The 27,949-nt window shown below is 35.5% G+C and overlaps 1 long non-coding RNA gene across 1 annotated transcript; it reads right to left on the reverse strand.

Moving 5' to 3' along the window:
* LOC109365125 (uncharacterized) lies at positions 1-27,949 on the reverse strand. The gene is made up of 4 exons (XR_014880869.1): positions 27,877-27,949; positions 11,110-11,162; positions 8,589-8,644; positions 1-6,219 (listed from the first exon to the last, which is right to left on the reverse strand). It is a non-coding gene; the product is annotated as an uncharacterized LOC109365125 (long non-coding RNA).

Consider the following 27,949-nt stretch of genomic DNA (forward strand, 5'->3'; position numbering starts at 1 on the left):
TTCTCTTTTATGTATGTATGTATGTATTTATTTATTTATTTATTTATTTATTTATTTTTAAAGGATTTTTTTAATTGTTTTAGTGAAGGTACATAGCCCAGTAAGACCTTTATACAGCTAGTATGTAGAAGGAGAGTGTGTGTATCTTTAAGGGTATTAGATCAAGTATAGTTTCCAAAGCAACAAAAGAATAATAAAGACAGAAAGTGATGGGAAACAAACCTGTCCAGGAAAGTGACAAAATGTAAGAATGTTGATTCAAACAGGAATGTCTAGCTGAAGATTTCTGGATAGACATGATAAGCAATAAAAGGGGGACAATAAACAAAATTCTGAGACACAGATTTGGTGTAGCAAAAATGGAGACAATGGCAAGAAACAAAACTCCCAACCATATAGTGGATATTCTGTTAAACTGCAGTAAGCACTACTTTCAGAAAGATCAGCTTGGACTTTGCAGCTTATAAGGCCACGGACAGTGCAGGAGAGGTCCAGATTAAGGCAATGCAGAAAATGCAGAGCTCTGCAAAATCACAGGGAGATGTACAGGGGAAACGGGAAGAAGGAAGAGGATAAATAAAGAAGGGTTGGTAGCATGTAAAATTGTTTGGGTCTGTATGCTCATGTGACTGAACCCTGCGCCCAACCCATGCAGTCTGTTCTATCTTCTATCTTTCTCATAAATCTTAACACTTTGTATCACACATTCCTCTGTGTGTGCATGCTAACTACTGCTGAGATATGGATGAAGATGAGTGAAAGTCAGTGTTGGCTTCTGGAGTTAGGTTGTGGAACAAGTACCCTAGCTTGTGGTGCCAGCTACCAGAGTGAGTGCAAAGTCTCAGTATCAGTTACTGATGGGACCTATGTCTGTTTTTGAGTAGGTTTACTTAGTGCCAATTACTGGAGTAAGTGAGAGTTCTAATGTCAGTAAGACATTAGGAAACCAGCGAAGGAAACAAGCTACTGGGGGTCTGGCATGAATGAACATGTGCAGCATGAGTACAAGCTACTGGAGTCAGACCAGGAATGTGGGTGCTCCTGGCCTTTAGTGCCAGAAATTGGAGCATGTGGGGTTGTAGCATCAGCTACTGGAGTGAGTGGGATCTTCTGTTCCCAGTCACTAGGATGGGAGTTGTGTCTTCCCAAACCAGCTACTGTTGTGGATTAGTGAGAATGAGGCAAATGTTCTGCACCAGTGGCTGGAGGAGGACCAAAGTTCGCAGTCCATGTGCGTGGTTCCACCTTCTAGGGGGATGTCTGAGTCTCTATATTATCCCTAGCCTGGTGTTTGTGAGCTGTATGTATGTATTATTCACTAGAAAACTTAAAACTGGGTTAGCTAACAAGTAGCAGGGGTCTCAGGCCCAGGCTGGGATTTCAGGTGGATAGTATGTCTTTAGTGGTATGTGTATGGGTACTTGTGAATGCGGTGTGTATGAGAGAGTGGTGCTTGCATGTTTGCAGGGAACTTGAAGATGGACTGGATGGCAAGTGGCTATAAGAGCCTAGGATCCACATAGGAGTGCATATAGAAGGGTTGTACCAGGTTTGAAAGATCTGTGAATATATGTGTGCTTGTGCTGTGCAGGCATTGTCTCAGTAGTAAACTTATGTCTCTTCCAGATGGAGAATATGGATCATGGATGCCTAGCCAATATTTAATTTAAGCCCTGTTGAAAGCAGGCTTTGGCTGGGGCATACTTTGTGAGAGGTCAAGTTCCTATTTTATGTGTATAGAATACATATTCAGCTTTGGTACTGGTTGGACCTCCAAACAGGAAAGTGACAGGTACACCCTCTCAGTGTGAGGAGAAAGTTGGGTAACCAGGTGCAGGGCTGATCACAGGCAGCCAGACAGGAGCAGTTCTGGTCCAAAGTAGCTAGAGGATGTGGCATGTGGCACGTTCCTGACCTCAGTTAACACTGTGTCATTGCATTGCGCCTATATTTTATACCTGTATTTGAAGTATGCTGTATACTTTACACTGCTTTCTTTATATTAGAATTTTTAAACATCTGTTTCTTTGAGTCTGATTTCTTTTTCAGGATTATCTGTGTATCTGAAATCCAAATGCGAAGAAAAGCATACTCTGGCATCGCTGCCTCTGCTATATAATTCACAAATTAATCATCTTATGGTCAAAATTAGATTTGATTTGGAGGCTAACCTGACAAAGATTCCATGCTTACAGGTTTCTGAGTTGTTTTAGTAAGGGTCTGAGTTATGTTACATTTTTGCCTGAATGCACTGAAAATGCTTTTAATCAAATAACTCTGAAGTATCTCTGATATTTCTAGGATTTTATTTCTTCCTCCTTCTCTTCTCAGTGAAAGTTAACAATTAGAATTCTGAACTTGCCAAAGGGCATGTGTTTTATTTCACATGCCTTTCAATTTTGCAGAATGGATAAGTTACTTTGACAGTTTGAATGGTAGTTTAACAGAGGGGAAAGCACATACATCATGTTTGCTCATCTCTTCTTCCCTAAACGGATTAGCAATGAAGATATTAAACCAAAATTATTAAGTTCCTGCTTTGTTCATTTTGAATGGAGAGTCTTCAATAAGCTAGGAAATTACCTTACTGACAATGATGGACAGATATCTATCTTTCTCACATTTTGATCCTGAGTATTCTAACAGATTTTCTGACAAAATAGCCTTTCCTCATTGTAGTCAGATTACCACTTATGGTACTTAGTAGTTATTCTCCAGTTTCTCATTTCATAGGATTACTATTTGTTTTTCTTTTGCCTCTCCCCTTCATATCAAGGAATTGCTTATGAGGGAAACCAAGGAAATTACTTGATGTGTCAACATCCACAGTGTGGGAAAGTAGGGGAAAAATGTTCCATATATTGACATGTCCCTTTTACATACAACCTATGCCACATGCACTCATGTTTATAACAATAGCCATCAATTGATTTCCAGTAGGAGAATGGATACCCAGTGATGGTAAGTAGTTCTGGATCCAAACCATTGTGATCTCAGGGGGAAACCTCCTGGACAACCTGATGGACTCTCCATAAGGTCCATGTTTGAAAGAGTGATGGAGGAGTACAGTGATAGATTTATACTCCTTACTAGCTATCTTGGGAGGTAGACTGACAGATTCATAGTTGTAACTGTGGACCACTTGCAAGATTTTAAAGCAATAACTAATATAATTTATTATAATATGCATAATGTATTATAATATGCAAATTGACATAAATATAAATTAGTAGTTATATTTATTTATTAATTAACTGTTCAGTTTACTGGTTTGCTACTATCCAATAATGATTAGTCTTTTACATCTCAAAGCTGCATTCTAAAAGTAAAGAGTCAGACTCTAAGGTAACAGAAATGAGTACTTTTCCTACTTTTATGAACTTAGCAGCATGCACATGCAGTTCAGAAGTACAATGGTATTCTGGGCTGCATCAAAACGAAGGTATTTTTTACTCAGAGAGTGATGAGACACTAGCACAGGCTGTCCAGGGAAGTTGTGGATGCCTCATTCCTGGAGGTGTTCAAGGCCAGGTTGGACGGAGCCCTGGGCAGCCTGATCTAGTGGATATCAACCCTCCCCAAGCAGGGAGGGTTGAAACTAGATGATCTTCTAAGTCCCTTCTAACATAAACCATTCTATAATTCTATGACGAATGACATTTTTTTGCAGAGAACCATCATCTGTTCTGTACTGCACACTAATCCATCTTGTAGCCTAAGAAATGTAGGTAAAAATGATACAGCAGCTGTCAACTATCAATCAATGATGTAATTACTAGTATTCGATTGAGGAAGAGACAAAATAAACTTATCTGGTATCATGTCATCCATAAGAATTCTTAAATTAAGTTTCTGTCATTAGTGATTTAGATCACTACTGTGAGTTGTTGAAGTCAATCTCCCCATTCTCATATAAACTTTAAAAAAAAAAAATTATATTGTGGGGAAGAGAGTGATGTTGATAGAATAGAATGGTGATAATATTTTAAGTAGCTATAATTAGACTTATATAAGAATAAAAAAAAACCACAAAATTTCCATTACCTTGTCATTTCTGAGTCCAACTGGGATGGCATAAAATTTCATCATAAATAAGCCACAAAGAAAACAAAACCTTGCATAAGACTATACAAATGATAATATATTTCATAATTAAAAGAAGCGGTGGCAGTTGACTATAAGAAAGTTCTGACTTAGAATGGCAGCTGAAGTACAGACAAAAGGAAGCCTACCAGCTCGAAAATTTAAACTGAGAAGTAGAGACCTTGAAGAGCAACTTAATACTTCATATGAGATGCATCCTGAAGATACCACTGTATTGATTATAGACGAGAAGTGGAAGAACAATTTATTACCTGAGAAAGTGGGAACGAACTTGAAGAATTAACTCCTGTTGAAACAAATATTTGCTATTGGCTGCCTCAGGAAGAAGACCAAAAATAACAGCACGTTTTGTTTATCTAAGCAGTGGTGTCCTACTCCCTCTTATGTCTCAGTGATATACAAAAGGTCTGATTTTTACCCAAAGTAGAACTTCTGTAAGAATAAGAATAAGAATGCAGCTGGAGTTAACGAAAACAACTTACAAAACAAAATACTTTGTAAATGAAAAGATCAGCATTATGACCAGCAGATACTAATCTACTATACCACTTAAAACAGTTTTAATTTAATATATTCTGATTAGATCTGTCATTGTGTCAACTCTTCAGGCCCCACACTAGGCACAACAAGGACTGTTGTGATTTAGTCTGGAAAGCAGCTAAATACCACACAGCCCTTCACTAATTCCCCCTCATTTCCCAGTGGTATGGGGGAGAGAATCAGAAAAAAAAAGAATAAAGATAGACTCATAGGTTAAGATAAAAACTACTTAGAGGGACAGAAAAGAAGGAGAGCAATAACAATGATGCCAATCATTATATATATACATATAATATATATATTATTATTATTATATTATCAAAATATAATATATATTATTACTAATAATTATTACTAATTATTATTATATAATAGTTATTATATATACACGCAAAGCAATTGATGCACACAGTGGTCCTCACTACCTGCCAACCAATGCCCAGCCAATGGATCAATTCTGAAGTGAATTACTATCTGTTCCTCTCTCTTCTGGGCCCATTCCTGGGGTGGTTAGTCTTTTTGTCTGACAATTGTTTGGGTCTTGAACCATTTGGTGATTCTTTGGTTTACTCTTGAACCGTCAGTAGCCAGCTTTCTTTTAGATAATTGTTTTATTTTTGAGTTATTGTATTTGGTGGTTGATTTTCTTTTGGAGATTGTTTTACTGGTACCTGTCATTCTGTCTTCCATCCTGGGATCTGTTCTGCTTCTGTACTGGTAATTCTACAAATAGACATGCCTATAATATGTCATAAGTCTAGTCTTGATAAGTTGTAACCATAAAAATTTTCACTCTAATAGCAGTCTTGCTAGTGATGACTTAATAAATAGGAATCTTTAGAGAAAAAACCTGTGTTCCTGTGTATCATCAAATACTACAAACTCACTGTTACAGTGACTACATATCTGCAGACAGATTAGCTTCCCTTTCTTTTGGGACTGAAACATTAATATCTATATAGTAAAAATCAAAAGATTGCAATATAATTATTCATACTCTCTGTTAAACTGAAAAAAAAAGAAAAAGAAAAAAAAAGAATATGCGAGGAGAATTTAAAACTTCTTAGAGACACAAATAATCTAGAGACATAGAAAAATCTCATACTTATGCCTCCAACTTAGATTTTAGATGTTCACTGAGGGAAAAAAAAAAAAAAAAAAGGTTGGACTGACATAAGTAACCACAGCTATATGTCTTAAGATATTTGACACCTTTGCCTAGGTCCTCCAGGTAAGACAACTTAGGACAGGCACATATACTTCTGGTAAATTAAGCCTAAGCATGTCTAGTATGTTCATTTATAGCTTCTCTGGTGGCTCCCAGTGCTTATTTGTTGCCACTGAGTCAAGTGCAAGTATCCTGTATAATGAATGCATTATAGTAGATTGTCAGAAGGTCTAAGCAAGGAGTCTGTTCGCAACTGTGTACACTCACTTGTTCTCCTGAAGATCTCTCAAGATCTTTGAGTACATCCATCTTTCCATTTGGAGAGGGGCTGCAGTCATGTAGTAAAGGATGTTGCCAAACAGAAGGAATGTAGAGGCACCTAAAATGTTCCTGTGGACCTATGACATCTGAATGAAGTGGAACAGTATAAATTAAAAGAGAACCAGAATGCTACAACAAACAAACAAACAAACAAACAAACAAAAACCTAAAGAAACAATACAGTTCACTGGAGTTTAGATAAGAAAGTGTATTCTCATCTTGTCAGTGTTATGATTCCTAAAATCTTCTCAAGTCACGTATTAATCTAGGGTGGGTAGAATTCCCTTAGTGCTTGTTTATTCTTTCCCTGCTTCTCTCTCTTCCTTCTCTTTCCACAAGTAGTCTTTTCCTGTCAGTTTTGTGATGTCAAAGAGATTTTCAAAAGATCATAATAACCACCAATATTGTTCTAGGTTGAGCTGCTGGTTTCAGCAGCATCATTTCAAAGTGAATCTATTGAAGTAAGCACACCCAATATCACAGACATCTACTACAAATGCCCAGTTGAGGAACAGATTTTTTAGGTCTTGATTCTGATACACAGAAATAATAAGGAATTTCCAGAGCGCGACTGTCAGCTTCAGTGACTTAGAACATTTTTGTCAGGGCTCTGCAAGACTCACTCATCCTGCCCAGCCTCCCTTACGGCTCACTGACCCTGCTGTAGCCCAGGACTATATACTAACCTCCAGGCATGTCAGTCCTTGCCCCAGTGAGGACACAGCCAGACTTTTCTCCAGCTCCCCACAGCACTGCCCTGACCAACCATGAGACCAAATTGTCAACAAATTTTACTGAACTCATGCTATCACTTGCATTAAAAATATATAGCAATACTTTTTGGAATGTGCTTGTTTCTTTGTCTAATAGCACCTCCAGTTAGTCAGTTGTTCAGATACCAGATAGTGAATGGGTATCTTTTTGAACTCTAGAAAATAACACCATAGAGATAGTTTTACAGGCTTCTCTGCTTTTCAATATTTTTGAATGGCAATTTTGCTTTACAAGTATTACAATTAATCATATAGCAAACTCTGTATCTTAGAAAAAAAGAACATTAAAGATACGCCTCAAACAGCTTAATAGTACAAATTATTCCTTCCCTCTCCAAATTTTCCAACTAATTGTCTTCTATTTCTAAACATGTATCTATTGTTTTTATTTAACAAAAACTTTTTAAAGGAGGACTACTTTACTGAGAGGACTGAGACTCCTTTATTGAGAGACTAAGCATTCTGTTATTAAAAAATAGTGCTGAGGATGTTACCTCAGCAGACCACTGTTTTTGTCTCGAAGGTATAATCAATTCAACAAAGTCCTCACATATAAATCAAAACACAGGAATAATCCTTAACTAGGTCAGATAAATGTCTTTTTATTAGCTATAAAGGGCACAGTGATTAATAACTCAGATTACATCAGAAGAATATCATCTTGAGGGCCCATAAATTATATTAAATAAATGCCAGTTCTAGACATACTGAAAACATCTCATAAAAAGGCTTTTTTAAAATTCTGATGTAACATCCACTGACTGCAGTGAATGAGCATACTTTCTTTAATGGTTTCAAACATCATTTGAAGTTCAACCTTCAGAATGCACTGTTAAAACTTTTAACATCATATGAATTACAAATAAATTGGTAATAACAGAACCAGTTTTGTCTGTTTTTCTTTATACTCTGAAACCTGGGGTAATTTCCCTAGAACAAATCTGTCTTCTGAGAATGACAGTTTTTGCATGGCATTTAAAAACTAGTTAGGATATATAAATCTTTAGCCCCACAAACTCTATGTGTCCACTTATGTATGTCTGTTCCTTTCTGCCATGGCTAACACAATAATTTAGTAGCAGCAATAAAATACAACAAAGTTGTCAGTAAAATTTTGCTATTTATTGGGTAGTTTGCAAGTTTAATATTTCATGTCTGAAACAAAACTGTAAAAAAAATTGCTGTAGAAGACTTAGGTTCTCATTTTTTTTTATTATTATTTTTTTAAGAACTAGGATACATAATTAAAATACCAGCTACTTCAGAGAGGGGAGTCAAGGAGGGACAGATTAAGATAAACATACTATCTTCTACTCAGATGGTTAAATACAAGCCACAAAATCTTAAAAATAAATAAATAAATAAATAAATAAATAAATAAATAAATAAATAAAAACGTACAGTATTTGAATTGTTCTGGGGGCATGTGAAATCCATAGATATCTTATATAATCTCACTCATAGCTGAGCATCTGCTCCTGCCCAGAGCACATGAGTCCTTAGCAGATGGTATAACTTAAGCCTGACTCCACAGAGACTTCAGAGGAAGATTACATTGCCACTTAAACACCAACTGAATCAGGAAAGAGAGGATGGGACAAAGATGGGAACATTACTGAATTGACAGGAAGGAAAAAGTACCATCCTGATTTACCATAGAGGATATTGTTATAGTTACCTACCTCCAGTCTATCTGCTTTGTGCTCTTCCACAAAACCTGTTCCTTTGTACATAACATCTAGAAGACAAGATCAGATTTCTATTTTAAATTTTGATTTAAATTGTAAATCCAACCTAAGATTCACAGAACAATTAGGCAGGGATTCAGAGTTGGGAGTAAAAGAGAAAATGAAATACCTACTTTATGATATAAGAATGTTTTGTGCCATCTGATAAGGGATAACGGAATCTGGAAAACAGTCCTTTTACTCAAGACGTAAGAATTGTTTGCTGAGTGACCATAGCCTGAAAATCAGTAAGGCTGTACTACAACTAGGATTGCAATAATTAAATTGAGTAGCTAAGTAATTATCTCAAATACTGAGTATCTTCAGTGTTACCCATTCTATTCCAACTAAAAATCTGCATTTTTCATCACCAAATAATGTACTTTCAAATTCTATCTCAAATTCTCAGTCTTATTCAAATTTCCCTTTATAATTGGGGGAGATAAGTAAATACATCAAAAGGGAAATCAATCAAATGAAAATCAATACTACATGGATCAAATTATTGATGTTCTATAAGTATCTATTTATCTCTTTTGCAATGAATGTAAAATATGCAGAAGTCTTGGATATGTATCCTTTTGATGCACAGAGTGTTAATTCTGAAGCAGAATCACAATTAGGACAAGAAAATAAGAAATTATACTTTATAAATTTCTGAATTTTTTGGATTGAAAACTGTACCTAATTCCAGAATGCTTTTTTTCATTTTATGAGATAAATTACGAGATTGATTTTGTGACAAGAAGAATGTGCATGGTTTTGTTTATAGCATGAAAAGATCCAAAGCAAATCATAACATATATTAAATGTAACCTTGTAATCACTCTGAATGGCTTTAGTTTCTCTCAGGAGTCCACTTAAATATAACAGTACTAAACTGAGAACATACTAAAAATGGTATAATGAAATAAAAGTACTATAAGAAATTATAAATCAATTACATGCATACAAAATTTCTGTACAGTTTCTGTTTCAGAGAACCATGAACTTTCTATTTTTAATGAAAACTAACTTAAATTTGAATTCAGATACTATGAAAAGTAAAATGCCAAGATATAGCGCTTATTTTGAAGGACAGAATGAAAAGAAGAAAGGAAAAAAGTTCGTATTGATTTTTACTGAATGAATCACAAGGGAAAATCTCAAGCTGTATTTAAGTAGGAAGCTACCTGATGAGAATCTGAATAACAGTCATATGGACTTGCTGCTGAATCTACAAATTATGAAAATGTTTTAAAAGTAAACAGTCTGAATGAGGAGGAAGATGCTTAGTTACATCCTCCATGGGAATATATACAAACAATGGATGCCACATTATAGTGATGAAGAAGTGGAAAAGAATATCTGTAGGGAATACTGACAAGGAAGGAGGAGAGGCATAAGAGAAAGCATCTAGTGCATCTCTGTAAAATGAACAAACAAGCAAATGAGGAATTCTCAGTTACAAGATAACTCCTAGATAAGAAGCTGAAGCACCCAGATTAATTGCACAGAAATCTTGACGGGGCTAGGAGATTGTCTTGGCTAAACAAAGTGAAAATCTGCTTATGTGAGAGACAGTCAGTTGCCACAGGTTATTTTCCAGTGTAGTTCAATAAAGTGCAGCAGATGCAACTCTGAGAAGAGGACAAGGAGAACAATTATAAAAGATAATATAAATGTTTTAATACACAGGTATAATTTTTGCAGTGATTACACTAAGTCAGTTTGCGTTGTTTATGTGATGCATGTATTTGATCAAAATTGAGAAGATGTTTGAAAAAGGAAAAATTGATAAGCAGAACATTAAAATTACAATGTGTTTTCTTTGATCAAATTGTAGATTCATTACGAGCTCTGTTTTATGATTATTTTTAAAACTTTAAACTATATTTGGGAGTAATTATATAATTAAATGTATTGTATTATGGACTTCAAGAGCATTCTTTTGTAATTGAACTGACAGTTTTTATGGCCAAAATACATGCTTGTGACTTGATTTCTATGACATAAATAGCTTGTCATCTGCTATTATGTGATAGTGAGAACACCTGTCATAATTTGGAACATTTTACCCTTATATTACTTAGCACAATAAAAATTTCCTATTAGATATGAAAGTTTTGATGGCAAGTTTCTGAGCTCATTCATATTTCATGTGATTTTAATGTAGTAAAAAAAAAAATTCATTTTGGTGAAATAATTTGTGACAAAGTACATTCACATAAAGGATGTGCAATGTAAAACTATAGATTCATCAGAACAAAATAAGAGTTGACAATAGGTATACATTTAGCTAATGAATTATTATACAAATACCACAAGAAGAATTAATTTAATATACTTATATGTTATATTTTTTAATGCTTTTTAAAGTATGTGAATTCTTGCTGTGAAATAAATTATAATTAATATTTGAACCTGAATTTTAACACTACCGCACGACTGTCAGATTTGATTAAATTCTTTTAAGCATAAGGTAAGTGACGCTTACCTGAATTGCTAAGTGGAAGAAAAGAGGACTTCAGTTGCAGATTCTCTCCAAGCCTGGATGTTTTGAAAGAGATTAAGTATTCTTTATTCTATCTAGAATGTATCTGTGTAATGAATTTCCCTATAACAAATTGCTTAATTAAAGAATTCCAGTCTTTCCTTAAAAGTTTTCCCCTTAAAAGTTTTCCCCTCAGAAGTGCAACTGCAGAACTATTTTGTCGCAAGCTATCTCTGCAAAACAGATAATTTACCACAGCTAATAACCTAATAGCAATAAAAAGGTTTTCTCATTTCATATTTTCTTTAACTTATCTATAAGTTTTTGTAAAGCATGAGAGACAATGAAACACAGAAATAATACTTCCCTAGGGGTTTAATCACTGCACAGAGGAATTATTAGAACTACTGAGAGGTTTATGTCATGTACTTTTTTGATATATATATCTGCTGTCTCTTGGGAGTGGGTCCATAGGCCTCCTTCTTCACTTGTTCTTTAATAAATGTGATGGGGGATGCTTCCCCATTGAGAAGAAATAAACCCTCCTCATCTTCGTAGAAGGATTAGATTTCTCCGCCCCACTGCTCTGGTTCCCCACTAGGAACACTTAGCCTGCTTGTCTAACTAATATTTTGTTTCCCCCAGTTTCTATTCTTCTTTCTAAAAAAATCTGGAACCTTGTGTGCAAAACACAACCTTACATTCACATCTCCCACCTAGGAATCATCACCTTTTTTTTGTTTCTGAACCAAAGCTTTATACCACACCTTGGACACATAAACAGACGTTTTGAATTTAGAAAGTAAAAACTAACACTGTAAAGAACTGCTGTGTGTACACTCCTCACCATACCAGCCCTTTACCAGGAAGAAATCCTGTTGTAACTCCAGCTCCTCAGGTCTAATAGCTATCAAATCCGCACATGACAGATATTTATGATTGGTATAAGTGGTATCTCATTGCTAGCAGCATATAAAAAATGATGTTGAAAGGGTTCAAGACCAAAAAAGAGGAAACCTTCAGGGCAAATCTTACACTGCTTTCAGTGAAAAACTTGGCATGCTTGTGACTCATTGTAGTAATACATAGAAAAGATTAGAGCAGTACCACATACAAAAGTAAGAACTGTGAAACTTGTGTATAGCAATTTTTATTATATAATTGTTTCGTGTGAATAATTAATAGTAATGATACAATTAAAATTATTATATAAGTTCATATATTAGCTTTATTTTTTACCTTCAGTTCACATTAAAAAATAACATGCTCAGCTGCACAAATAACAACCTTTTGTTTCAAGCTAACTCCCAATAGATTCATTTAGAATCAGTTATTTTTTTGTGAAAAAAAGTTAAACGTTCTGCTTTTCTGTTCAACTGTGATCCCCAATAGCAAGGGATCAGTAATAAAACATCAGTTTTATAATTCACATGATTTACAAAATAATCTTGTCTTGACACAGGAAAATAAAATAGAAAAACATAGCATACTAAACTTCTCATCCATTAATACACTAATCCAGTTTACGAAAGCTGTGAAGCTCACAACAATGAATGCTTCTAACTTGGTAACAACTTTCCAGTTTTACAACACATAATACTTCCTGTTTAACAAGCAAGAAACACTATGACTTTTTAAGCAACATGGCTAAGATATGCAAAGACTGTGCTGTTTCAGGTTACTCAAGCAGAAAATATAGACTACTCCTATAGATTGGAATTCTGCATTTCTGCTGATGCTGCATGTTGTTTTCCCTCTGCAACTCTGCTGAAGATTTTAATATTTTTTGCAATATAATTTAATTAGCCACAAGTCATGTAAAAGTTGCAGTTTTTGAATGCTTAATCTGTCTTATTGAAGACTAAGACTAATGTGAAACAGTAAAAGCAAGAGGTCTGCTTACTTTGAGGCTCTATAGAAAAAGCCCTGACCTTCTCATCTATATGAATAAGAACCCATAGAATTGTCTATCTGTTTATCTGTGGGTTGCTAGTTACTTGCTTACTTTCTCCTTAGGCCTAGTTACTAATTTCTTCAAAAAATAAGCAAAATCGCTGAAGATTTTTGTAACATATTTTCTAGGTTCAATCATATGTAGTGCAGTAGTTATTTAAAAGATGTATTTTTCAATTAAAAATAGAGTATCCTGCATTAAAAGACTGCAGACATGTAAAACATCTTTGCTTTGAGATGCCTGCATAGCAGCCTATTGAAAAAACAGTTTGGAATGATATCCTTGAAAAAGTAAAAATAATTTTATTTTGTAATGTATGAAGTTACTTAATGGGAAAAGTGATGGTCTAGTTGGTATAAAATAATAACCTTCTGATATACTAGTTTTTCACATCCATTTTGCACTGCAAAGAAAATCTTACTATATGTAGCTCAAAGAAAATCAAAGCCACTTATCTTTAATTTAAATGCATAAGTATTGAGGCTGAAATGGTTATCTATCTATTTATCTATTTATTTATTTATATATTTTGGAAAAGCATTTCTGAGTCTTCTTTCATCTCCCAACTGGTGCTGGTAGTGGTGGTTCTTCAACCCAGATGCAAGACCTTGCACTTGGCTTTGTTGAACCTCATGGAGCTCACCTGAACCCACTACTTGAGTTTATCTAGGTCTCTCTGGATGGCATCTCATCCCTCGTGTGTGTTGGTTGCACCACAGAGCTTGGTGTCATCTTTATATTCTTAACTTTGGTTCTTCTGATACTTGTTCAGTTGTTTCAGTGTTATGGAATCATAGAATGGTTTGCATTGGAAGGGACCTTTAAGATCATCTAATTCCAACCATCCTGTTATAGGCAGAGTCACTTTCCCCTAGACCAGGTTGCTCAAGGCCTGTCCAGACTGGCCATGAATGCTTCCACGGGAGGTGTAGGGGCATCCACAGCTTCTCTAGGCAACCTGTTCCATTGTCTCACCACCCTCATTCTCTCTGTATGGTGGCATGAGAAGGTTCAGAATAATTTTGAAGGCAAGTGTCATTAAAATTATAGGGAAAAAAAAAAAAAAAGAACAACAAAACAATATCTAAGGCAGTAACATTTAAGTGAATTGAAAAGTAATCTGTAAACATACTAATATTCAACTGGAGTGTACAAAAGATGGCTAAAATTAATTCCTGCCTTTCTTTGATGGACAAGCATACACGTTCGCAATACTCACGGCCTCTTACTAAGTTATCTTTTATTTTTAAAATGTTTCATCTTTGAATATTAAATAGAGAGCTATGATTATTATTATTGATAGATAGGAATGAATACACAATATTGCCATTAAATGAATATAATTTTTTAATTTCATGCTCTATCATTCTTGCAGTTAAATTTACACTTATGCTATTTGCCTTCTGTATGTAGAAGAATGCTATTTAAGGAATATAAAATGCATAAACTGTCAATTAGATATTGTTTGACTCAATTAATTAAACATTCTGCAGAAGCTGTATCTTTGATTTGTGAAAAGAGTCTATTCCAAGACATTTCCAGAAGCCTACTATGGGTTGCTATATTTTGTAGAGAAGCTATGCAGCTTATACATGTTAATATATAAATTAGTGAAAGAAAAATAATTCTGAAAATAGAATACTGCTAAGGCAAAGAAAACCAATCACATATTTAGTATGCTTCTTCCATTTACATGGAGGAATCTTCTTAATACAATATTGTTAAAGACAAACTAATCTGTTTTTCTCCCTACTATGTTTTATTCATAGCCAACATTCATAATTTTTCTTTGTAGCACTTTGTAAGCACATGAAAGCAAGAGCTTCCCTCCCCCTCCCACTCAGGAAGCATATATGCAGCACCAAAAATAATAGAGATATAACTCACTTAAGTTCTGTAAAGACTACTGCCGTTCTGTCTACAGTAGGTATTGATATCCCCTAGATTGCATTTCCAATTCATCTGATAGCTTTTAAATAGATAGGGACTGGTTCTTACCCACCTATTTATGTTATTTAGCTCTAAATATCCTACTTCTCAGTGAACATATACCTGAAATCCACAAAGTTCTCCCAGATGACTTTATCCATGTCCTTGAATGTTATATATACCACAGAGGAATGAAAGAACTATATTCTGTACAGGATATATTCAAAGTCATACAGTTAAAATTTGTAGGGTGCTGATATTGCCTCCTCAAATCACGCCTGCTTCGTACATAGTAGAATAAAATCTTAGAATACAAAAAGACAGTATTGTTCATCTCCAGTTCAAAGGCAGCAACAGCTAGACCAACCCTCACTGACCACTGGATGCTGCTGTTGCCTCAGAGAAATGTAGCGATAAACTCATTAAACTGGCTGCTGATTCTGAAGACAAAAATTTCAGAACAAATTATTTTAGTACTTCTGCTTGGATTTAATTACCTTAATCTTATAGTGACTCATGTCATATTTTGAAAACGCATTGTCTATGCTCAAGAAAAATCGTTTATCAGCCATAATTTTTTCTGATTACTTGAACCATACTTATATTTGAATTTTTACTGACTTCGCTAATTTCCCTGAAATAGGCAATATTAATTCATTCAGGAACACAGAAAAAAAGTAAAAAACAAACAAAAAACAAACAAAAACAAACAAACAAAAAAAAACAACAAAAAAAGCATGTCTCATATTCCATGTGGAATTACTCTTTTAGATCTTTTTTTTTTCAGCCTGTCTCCCTTACTTTTATCAAAGTAAATGTGAGACTACAATGGGGTATAAATTAAACACGTGGAAATGACAGAACATTAAAGCATTTATTTTTGTGATATGAATCTCACTAGTGTGAGAGGTGTATGATTACTGAGATATATGACTGAGTTGGATGCAATCAAGCTGGCTGCTTCTTTTTTATAATATTTCAGTGCTATGTTGCTATGCAATACATTTACATTCCTTGCTATCATCATTTATCAAAATGTCTCTATTTCACAATAATTAAAAAGGAATATAGTCATGGATTTTTATGTCTATTATACCCAACCTGAAACAGCTCAAATACGTCAGATATTAAGATTACACTTGAGTTGCAGGGAAATAAAGGTTTATATATGAAACTTAATGCCCCTTTTACTGTATTTTGATTCTGAAAAGCAAAGAAGGAGCAGGATAATTCTAATTATAAAATGCACATAAAGTTGTCATGGTTTTGTGATTTTTGGTTTTCAGTTTTCCACATCATAAGATCATGTAGTGCACTGGGAATTCAAGTGTTAATGCTCCAGTTTCAGGTACCTGTCCCTGTATGTCATAGAAGTCATGGGAGCTGGTCTCCTCTCTCTTGCTCTCTCTTACTGCTTTGCAGGGGGTGTGTGTGAGAATTCTTCCTAGCTGTCCCAAGCTTTCAGGTTTGCTCAGATTCAGAAACTGTCTCTCCTACTTTATTTTATTTGTCTCAATTTCAATTAGATTGTATTATATTGTGTTATGTTGCATTTCAATATCATAGTAAAATAAGTTTTCCTCCTTAGATCGTTGCTGCTGTTCTTTTTTTTTTCCTTGAACTTAGCTCCCAACTCCCTACCCCTTTTCCCTTTTCCTTCTCATTTTTGGGGGCTGGGGGGCACACAGGCCTACTGCCCTCCTGTCTCGGGTATAGATTGATCTAGTTAACTCCGTGACAAAAGTGCATTAAATTTTATGTCACGAACACCGGGGAAGTGGACTGATGATGTATACATTACTTTCTTTTCTACAACTGAATAAACATTTTCAATAGCCAAATGGTCTAAACACCTGCATAAGCAATCCTCTCAACAGTTCGTCTCTCTAAGTCTTGTCATAACACCAAATTAAATTTGGTCAGAAGGTCGCTGCTTATACCATCACTTCTTGACAGTGGCAACAAATCTGTTCTCTTCTATTTGCACTAAAATTAAGTGAAAAACTAGCAAGTCAAGAAGAACACTTGCCAAACATATCACGTGAAACAAAAAGGACAATTTGTGTAGAGAAAGAACATATTGAGCATACTGAAATTGATAGTGGTAATAGAATTGTAGAAATGGTAAATTCTCTCTACTCCCTCCTACAAAGGATAACAAGAATAACAATCTGGTTAATTTAAGTAGTAAATGCAACAATTTCCTAAACTAGTATCTCATGATTGACAGATCGCAAATTGGTATTTAAGTAGCATTCAATCTGTAGCAGTTTATTACTGATGAGAAATCAGTTAAATATAGGTGAAAACATCAAAGAAAATAAATGGGCAGTTAAGGTATTATTTTCCAATGATGATAAGAAATGTATTATTAAATTTCCTGTAACATGACATGTAAAGAAATTGATGTTCCTGGGTTTTGGTTTTCTATGCTGTCCAGCAAATTGTGCAAGCATGATACTATGGTAAATGGAACAAAAGATCTGAATACAATTTTTTCTTATCTGCTTTGGGCAATATACATTTCCCAGGAGGACTGGAAAAGCAAAAGATGGCTTAGCAATGTCTGTCTCCTTCTCTTTCTCTCAGTAAATACTTTGGAGTAGAGGGAAATTACTCTCAGAATTAAGCAGGAACACAAAAGTGATATTAAAGATTAAAAGAAAGCAACTGATCTATTTAAAAAAAAAATCTATGAGTCCCTAATCCTCTTACAAAAAAAAACTCCTTCCATCCTCCCTTCCTTCCTTCCTCCCTTCCACCCTTCCTTCATCCTCCCTTCCTTCCTTCCTCCCTTCCACCCTTCCTTCATTCCTTCCTCCCTTCCACCCTTACTTCCTCCCTTCCTTCCTCCCTTCCACCCTTCCTTCCTTCCTCCCTTCCTTCCACCCTTCCTTCCTTCCACCCATCCTTTCTTCCTTCCTTCCACCCTTCCTTCCTTCCTTCCTCCCTTCCTTCCACCCTTCCTTCCTTCCTTCCACCTCTCCTTCCACCCTTCCTTCCTCCCTCCCTTCCTTCCTCCCTTCCTTCCACCCTTACTTCCTCCCTTCCTTCCTCCCTTCCACCCTTCCTTCCTTCCTCCCACCCTTCCTTCCTTCGTTCCTCCCTCCCTCCCTCTCTCCCTTCCTTCCACCCTTCGTTCCTCCCTTCCTCCCTTCCTTCCACCCTTCCTTCCTTCCACCCATCCTTTCTTCCTTCCTTCCACCCTTCGTTCCTCCCTTCCTTCCTCCCTTCCTTCCACCCTTCCTTCCTTCCACCTCTCCTTCCACCCTTCCTTCCACCTCTCCTTCCACCCTTCCTTCCTTCCTTCCACCTCTCCTTCCACCCTTCCTTCCACCTATCCTTCCACCCTTCCTTCCACCTCTCCTTCCACCCTTCCTTCCTTCCTTCCACCTCTCCTTCCACCCTTCCACCCTTCCTTCCTTCGTTCCTCCCTCCCTTCCTCCCTCCCTTCCTTCCACCCTGCCTTCCTCCCTTCCTCCCACCCTTCCTTCCTTCCTTCCACCCTCCCTTCCTCCCTCCCTTCTTCCCTTCCTCCCTCCCTTTCTTCCTTCCACCCTGCCTTCCTCCACCCTTCCTTCCTCCCTCCCTTCCTTCCACCCTTCCTTCCACCCTTCCTCCCTCCCTTCTTCCCTTCCTCCCTCACTTCCTACCTCCATCACTCCCTTCCTCCCTCTCTCCCTCCCTCCTTCCCTTCCACCCTTCCTTCCTTCCTTCCTTCCACCCTTCCTTCTAAGGATTCTTCCTGAGTAAAAATTAGCTTTGGGAAGAAACTATCCTTTTTCTTTAAAATACTTAATCATTTCTTTTCATGTAAAGGTGCATTTATCACAGAAATCTGAATAGTGGACACAAGCTATCAGGACCATTTTAGCCTCAGGGGATTATACACAGTTTTTCAGATTTTATCATCCTGGAAACTGTGTTAAGGAATAATAGGATTGTCAGGATAAAAACTAATGAATAGCTGGTGGTTAGGTTTGTTGTGGTTTAACTTTCCATTCAAGTACACTTGCCAATTTTTTCCCCTTAACAAGAAAATCAAAAATTTTAAGACTGCACTGCCATACTGCAGATTCCTGTATATTAAAAAGCTTGTAACTGTATTCAAAAATTCATCTGCATAATCATCAGTGATGGGGAAAAAAAACGGTTTATTTTTTTAGCTTTGCTCCTGTCACTCTTCTAATTTTTTCAACTGGGCTAAAAAATACTTCCTTGGGTTTTTGCATCAACATGAGAGAAAAATATTCCTTGGTTTTTCAAAAAAAATCACTCTCTTCTAATTTTAGGTGTCTAAGAACATTTAAAAAATAAATATAAAACACAGTTTAATATCAAATTCTTAACATGCTAATTCTCTCTCATGCTACTTAGTTTAAGATTTTTTACTAGAGGATGCCATTGCTCATAAAAAAATATGGAAGGAAGAGAGGAATGTATTTAGTTTTATTTTTTAACCCATCTTCTTAATCAAAAAAGAAGTAAGTACAAAAATCATAAAGTTACATAGAAGAAGAATTTGGATATTTTCATGGATAGTATTAAAGCTAAAGAGATTTAACTGCTCTAAAACTACAGGAAATATTTTAAGGCAACTTTAAAGAAATTGTGAGAAAAGTTCCAGACATAATTTGAAACAGCAATTATGGATAGTACTTGTTCTACTGTTTGGCAGAGGAATGAGCTTCTTATTTTCTTATTCATTCATATTTAATCTTTTTTTTTTTTTTTTTTTTTCCTGGGATTTACAGACCAATCTTGATTCCCAAGGAGAATAGTTTGAAGTGGTAGATTTTACAATAAAAAGCAAACCATATACCTGACAAACAGAGAAAGGAACCTTAACTTAGGTGAAAGAGGATAAGATTTTCTTTAAAATATTCTAAGTTGCTGTTGCTTATTTTTAGACATTGATAATAGTGACGTTATTATAAATGCTAAAATAGGGAGAAATAACACTTGATTTCATGTGTCTTGATAGATAATTGAACGTAGGCACAAAGCAGAACTTCTATTTGCTTGTAATAACTATACTTGGCTTTTGAATGACGCCCAGATTATTTCTCGTAACAATGCTTAAATGAAAAATTAACAGACAAAAGAATAAGCTTTTAACAGCTTCAATTTCTTCATCAGAACTCAGCAATTATACTATGCTGCAGCAAGCTTCTAGATCACAATTCCTCATTCCTAGATTTCAATGAAGAAATGTGTCTTTATTTAAGTTGAAATTAGGTAGAAGTGATTTCTGGATTCCTTTTGAATGTTTACTTAAGGCAAGAAACTAAAAATTCCAAATATATTGAGCAAATAATGGTACATGATGTCATGTACACCTGGATAACCCCAGGGAAACAGGCACAAACCACAACTATAAATCATCATCATAAGAGGAAAATACAATTTATATGCTTGAGGGCTTTCTGTTCAGATGATGAAAGATAAAATGTTTTTTACATCATAGTTCACATTTCTTTTCTGCAGATGAAAACAAAAATACTTCAAATAAAATTGAAATTCTTTTACTGGAAGAAAAAATGTTCAGGCAAACACTCCACAGAGGTGCTAAACTAGTTTTAATCAACACAGTAAAATTATTGTCCTGTTTTCAGCTAGGACAGTTGATTTTTCCTAGTGTCTGGTATGGTATTACATTTTGGGTTTAGGAGAAAAAGTGTTGATAACACACCGATGTTTTAGTTGTTGTTGAGCAGTTCTGTATGAAACCAAGGACATTTCAATTTCTCATTTTCTCATACTGTCCCCGGCAGAACTTACACTCTTTGTCTTAAACCTTGCTTCCAGTTACCTTCTTGGATGGAAGTAGTATATTTTCTGTGTGCATGTTTGTGAAAGTTGCAGTGCCAGAAACGGGATGGGAGGCTGTGATTTATAGGGCCCCAGAATCTGTCTGCATAGAAGAGGTGCTCCAGCCTTCTGATTATCTTCGTAATCCTTCTCTGGATCCACTCCAACAGCCAAAAGGGTTTCTTCTTGTTGCCCAGACGCATGTGTTTCTCTTACCACTGTGCTCATGGTAACCATTAACCACAGAAGCTTGTTGAGCAGGTCATGTTTCAGATGGGTGCTGCTGAAAAACCTTTGAGCCAAAAATTGTTGCAGCTTCTTATAGGGTCCCAATACAGTAAAGATGTGGAGCTGTTGGAGAGAGTCCAGAGGAGGGCCACAGAGATGATGAGAAGTCTGGAACACCTCCCCTATGAAGACAGGCTGAAGGTGCTGGGCTTGTTCAGTCTGGAGAAGGCTGTGAGGAGAACTCACTGAGTAAACTGGGGATTGTAAAAAGGAGGGGAATCAATGTTTTACTCATATAGACAATGATAGGACAAGGTGGAATGGTTTTAAACTCAAGGAGAGAATATTAAATTGGATGGCAGGGGAAAGTTCTTTGCAGAGAAAGTAGTGAGAGGTTGCCCTAGGGGGCTGTTGATGCTCCATCCCAGGAAGACTGCAAGATCAACTTGGATAGGGCCTTGGGCAGCCCAGGTGGCAACGCCACTGCCCCTGTCAGGAAGATTAGAACTAGATTATCTTTAAGGTATCTTCAAACAAGCGATTCCATGATTCATCATGATTATAGTTATATATGATTAGCTTATCTGAGATAGTCTAGCTCTGTGTAGCTTAAGTTACCTGAGATTAACTTTATCTAAAGTTAATTTACTAAATAAGATATTGGAATGCAAGATAACATAATATAATATAACTGGAAGTGGGGCTAATAAATCAAATAAAATGAGAGTGTCCAAAACTGAAGGCCTTATCCTAAAGCCAAAGGCAAGACAGCTGGGAAGCACTCACTGCCAAGATGAAAAAAAAAAAAAAAAGAAAGAAAGAAAAAAAAAAAAAGGCAGCCTTGTTACTTGAAAGCAATTTTATCTTTCCCTCTGAATGGGAAATAGAAACACGGAGTACTCTGGGGTATGTAGTAGTACTTCTCTTCTGAGAAGCAGGTACCCGGAAAATAGGCAGTCCATGGAACTAGAGCATTAACTCTTTAAGTCCCAGTGCTTTACATGATATTTTATAAATATATATTATAACTATTAATATTATTTTTCTTCCCTTTCTGTTTTACTTAATAGTTTTTATCTAAACCCATGAGATCTACTTTGTTGTTTTTTTCCCCAATTCTTCTTTCCCCCTTCCTACTGTGTGTGGGGAGTGAGCAAACAGCTGCTTAGCTGCCTGCCAGCACTGTCGTGAAAAAGCATTGTCAAAAGATAATGAAAATACTGATTTTACAAAGTCAACTTGCTAAGCTGAGCGGATTCCATTATCTCTTAAATGCCATGTATAAGAAACAAAACACCCACTAATAGTAAATACAAAAGCTGTAACTGCAGACGTTGTCGACTCTCCTGTTGTCAGGAACACAAAAGTATTAGTATAAAAAAGTCTGTCAACTTCTATAAACAACTCCGTCAAAAAAATTATCAAAGCGCCAGACTGCCTTTATATTGCTTGCAAGAATACAAGCAAAAAAGAAACAGACATATTGCTGATATTAAATTAAAAAAAAAGCTCCAATGTGATCTTTACAGAACTACTCAAAACCCAAAAATACAAATAATTAAAAAAGAAAATATTGTTAGAAACCTTTTATGGATACTTAAAATATAAAATATGTAAATTGCAAACCATCATATTGACCTTGAGGAAGACAGTGAATTGGTGAGTACATTTGCTTAGAGGGTTTTTTATTGTTGTTTGTTTGCGTTATTTCTGCAAGTTTTGCAGCTAGTTAACAAAGATTAGTCTTTTTTATATCTCCTCACAGTTCCTGTAAGCAGGTTCTAGTATACAGCATGTAACAAGAAGTCAGTGCGGAGTTTCATTTACATGTTTTATATATACTGTCTGGTTTTGCTTGAAGTCTCAAATAATGTGAATTTCCCCTTACTTTGACAGTATAATTCTCAGTAATTGTGTAGGTATCTTGGCAGCAAAAACTACTCTTCAACAAACTCAGTGATTGTTTCCCTAAAGGCTCTGTTTTCAGGGCAGTACTTTTAAGTATTTAAAGCATCAGTATCTTGTACACTCTCTGTCATACATGTCTATATCTGACAGAGTACTCAGGATCAGTCTTGCTCTCACAGGAGACAAAGAAATTCTTTAAACCTGAACCTGGAGTCTTAGGAATTTTTTATTTAGATGACTGGAAATTAAAACCCAGAAACTGAAGAAATAGCATACCTACTTAGGAAAGACTGCAGACAGTGAGATAGTAAATTCCTGTGCTGTGAAATTTGAGTGTGAATTGATTTATTAAGGATCATCAAGCCACACTGGCATCCCCGAGTATCTCAGTAAATTGAAAAGACAAACAAGTAGGAAGTCATAGTAAAGCTACCTAATAAAAGCTGGAAAAGTTATCTTCAATATTCAAATTCGCAACAAGCATGAGAGTCCTGTTTACAGTGCATTTTTCCTCATTGGATTGCTGTAACAGTTCTAATAAGAACCAAAATAATAAAAACTAGAAGTTTTTTGAAGTTAATGCCAGTACAGATCTATCAGCGTCGTTAATCATTATATAAGTAAATGTGCATAGAATAGCTACTGTTACAGAAACTATGCAAAATTAATAGTATCAAAGATCAGTCCCTTTGGAACAACATAAAATCATGGTGCAAGTAAGAAATCTTTCCAGATACTGGCTTCAAATCCTTTATTAAGGTACAAAGAACAAGCATATGCTAATGTGTTATGTTTCCCTTGATTATATGAAACATGGAATATCTTTGATAGTACAAATAACAAAGTCATTGTTGACTTTGCAGAAACCTTTCCAAGATTCGTTTTTATTGGTAGCACTTTGGTAACACTGGACCAGGATTAAACACTGAATCTCTCAATGAAGAAAAAAATAGAATATTCTAAGAAGAAACATGATGAAACTCAGTAAAAAAGTTTTCTGTGCCTCAGTACTTCTTTGTTCGACATTCACTGAGTTATGGTGGTGCCCTTGCTTAGCCTAGCTATTAGTCCTAGCTATTTTTGCTAAGAAAAGTATTTAAGAATATAGTGCAAACCCTTTTGTCACAAACATCTCTAGGTATATAAAGTAGGTATAATATAATTAGGTATAAATCTGATGTCACTTTGAGCATCTATGAATGACATGTGAAGATATCTACTCCAGAAACTATCTCAGTGTCCTGAATATCCTCGATTTAATTGTTAGTGGAACATAAATCTTTGAAGGTGGGTATATCATCTTATGTAAATTTAAATTGATTCAGACAAACATATAATTTCTTTGCATCTTTAAACACGGAGCATCCTCCATTGAAGTAAAGTAGTTTATTCATGTATCTATATTCTCCTTAACATACTGCAAATTTTAGGCTGCACAGACTTTTGTTATGGCTCCAATTAAATAATAATAATAAAAAAATATAATTACCATTTTGTAAACACTTTGGCTGAAAAGATGACCGAGATGACAAGGAAGGAAATATTTGTGATTTATCTTTTGAAATGTAATGTATATTTTCATTTTTCTTGACAAATTATAATAATATTTTTGATACTGTGAAATAGTGCTTTTGAGTAATGATATAAGGACATTGTGATAAAATTGTAGATAATAACCTATTTTTATCTTTTTTTTTTTTTACTGCTTCAGAGTACTTAGAACTTTTTGGAAATATTTTCAGCGCATCTTCAGTTTGTTAGGAAATAAAATATTATCTCCTTCTGAGATTTAATTTTCAACTTAAAGAAACAATCAATACAATGTCTAATGTGAGATCTCTCATTCTATTTTTTGTTTGCTTGTTTTGTTTTGTTTTCCCCTAGAAGTTTTAAATATACTAGAAATCTGAACGCCTTTGTAGGCCTCCAATAACATGTGCAAATCCTAAACTGAGCTCCATGATAACACTTATACTGAGATGCTTTATTCCTCACTATGAAAAACACTGACAAATTTTGGAGAACAAACTTTTGTGACTATTCAGCCAATTGTTTTATATGGATTCAATACTTCTGATTATTATGACAGCTGCCATCTTGTTCAGAAACAAAATGAGAATCACTTCAGCTTGAAGTTGATACTTCTACATTCTGCCTGCACAGAGAAAATAGATTGTAAGTTATGCAGAGGGCTACACAACTGTTACATGAGAAAGTCTTCCTTTGGATTTTATATCTGAAAAACTGAAGCCTCAGAAATATTTAAATCTCTGAAATGATGAGAATCTCTAAGGAACCATAATAATCTTTTAGCTGCAAGAAAACTGTTAAAAGCTTTTCATGCATAGCAATTTTGTGCCTTGTAGTGCAGGCATTTTGAAAGATTTAGTTTGATTTAATATTTAAGAGAAATGTTTTTGCTGCATTGAGACACCAGAATTATGAACAAAAGTCATTAAAAAAAAGAAATGAAGAAATGTATTGGAAGAATCAAACAAGAAAAATCCAGCAGCATTTGTTGCTTATAATATGTAAAATACAACAGAACAGAAACACTTTTTCTCTGGAAATATTATGATGGCGTTTAAATTAAGAGTTCTAATATTTCATATTATGTTAATCTTTGTAAATAATAGCTTTGAATAAAGTCCTGAGGAGGCATATTGTGCTGTGTTCTCGCAGTGTTTATGGGAGAGTCAGTCCCTGGAGTCTCACTTAGATAAATAAATTCCTTTCCAAACTCCCTGTTCACTTTTCCTCAATCTTTTCAGTAATTCTTATCTCAATCGTTTCCTTCCAAGATTATGTTTGTATTTTTTTCCTAGTCTCTGGAGTTCTGTCTTTAAAAACTTTTGTTCCCCTTTTTAACCTTGATATCATATTTCACTATCAACCTGCCAAAGCTACTTTCTTCCAAAATATTAACTATCTGAGTAGATCTACATTTCCAAACAAAACATTAGTGAGTATTGGTATATAAAAATCAAACAACGATAATCCCAGATCATCCTTATTTCTTGAATGGTAAGTACCTTGTTATCTATTTTCAGCCATTCTACTCAGTTCCCTTCAAGACAGCCTGAATCCCAAATGTCTGTACAGACATGAATGTAGCAGGTTAAGCTACATTAACCTTCCATCATCATCCCAGCAGTCCTTGAAGACTTGCAAACTCCAACAGGCCTTCAGGCAGTGTGTTGGAATCAAAACCATAAAACTGTGCTTTTACATTTTAAAAACACCACTTCCATATAACTTTCAAAGTTGTTCTAAACCTTTAGTATTTAATAAAATAATTATCCTATCCAAGACACCCCACATGAAACCCTGAGGAAAATGAGGATCACACATTAGAAGTTTTACGTGCACTTTATTAAGCCTTTTGTATATTTCTCAGTGTGTGGATGTGCAAGCTGCTCTGTGTCATCTAGCTTTCAGCAGAAGGGACAATTCTCATAGCTCCATCTAGGAACTCATGTGTTCAACACTGTAGATGTTCAAATGAGGTTGCTGACAAAAAATTGCATCTCTTACTTTGTTTTCATTGTATTGGTGGGTGAAGCAGCTAAGAAGGACTCCAAGAAACTTCTTGGGATATCTGTTAAAGCCAAAATGTGTTTGAGTGTGTAATGTACTTCATCAGTATCCTTAAAGAAAGTAGACTGCTGTACTGTACATATTATCATAGAATTGCACAGGTTGAAAAAGACCTTCAAGATCATGAAGTCTAACCGCAACCTAACCATGCAACCTGAAACACAAAAACCCTCACTAAATCATGTCCCTGACCACCACATCCAATTAGTTTTCAAAGACATTCATGGTTAGTGACTCAACCACCTTCCTTGGCACCCTATTCCAGAGCTTAACAACCCTTCCTGTAAAGAAGTGTTTCCTGATATCCGACCTAAACCTCTCCCAGTGCAACTTGAGGCCGTTTGCCCTTATCCTGTCACCTGTCACCAGTAAGAAGAGACCAACCCCACTCTTGCTTCAATCACCTTTCAGGTATTTGAAGAGGGCAATAAGGTCTCCCCTCATCCTCCTCTTCCCCAGACTAAACAGCCCCAGTTCCTTTAGTTTCTCCTTGTAGGGCATATTCTGCAGCCCTACACCAGCCTTGTTGCCCTTCTTTGGATCTGCTCCAGCACCTTAGTGTCCTTTCTGTATTGATGTGCCCAAGAGTGAACACAGTATTCAAATCAGCGATGATTACAGGGGCAGGGTTACTTCCCTAGTCCTGCTCATCACACCATTTCTACTCTGTTAGTTAATGTTACACAAGATTTCTAAATTATCATCAAATAAGTAGATTTGATATTAAACATTACACCTTTCAGGCATGCTATATTATATTAAAGAATTTGGTCAGACAGTATGAGTCTCTGACAAGTGTTAACCTTGACATTTTCTTTGGAAATCTATCTACTGCGTTAATTACAGAGAAATTCTGCCACATACACACACATACAAACAGGTATACAGTAAAAGCAGTGATATTTAGAACTTAATTACTCTCACATAGACATTTATTGGCTCTTGTAGTGTTATAAGACACTATCAGAAATGCAGCTTTTAATCCTAAAGGTAAAAGTCTCTTCTAGGTCTTTTTTCTGCCTTCCCTCTTTGTTTGCACTCAGTCTCTTCAAAGGGCAGTATGCTTTCTGCAAGCAAGTTTAACACAACCTTCAGCCAACACAGGCTATTCATTTTATTTAAAAAAGAAATGTATTTTTAGTCAGCAATGCAGTTCTCTAAATTTCACTAGTGATATTGACCTGATGATCTTTGATCAAGAATCAAGAGCCTATTCACTTGGATAACTCTGTCACAGACATCTATGCTTATATGTCTGAATGAGAACCTGAATCCTACCAGACGTATTTTTGAAAAATTGTGGGGGGAAAAAAAAAAAAAAAAAAAAAGGTGTTGTGGCTTACCTGCCAGGCAGTCATTCACTTATTCCCCACTCCCAGTGGATGTTTCTGCTAGGACAGGTATATTTAATCTGTT

Source organism: Meleagris gallopavo, chromosome 1, assembly GCF_905368555.1.
Source record: "Meleagris gallopavo chromosome 1, MGAL_WU_HG_1.1, whole genome shotgun sequence".
Lineage (NCBI taxonomy): Eukaryota > Metazoa > Chordata > Aves > Galliformes > Phasianidae > Meleagris > Meleagris gallopavo.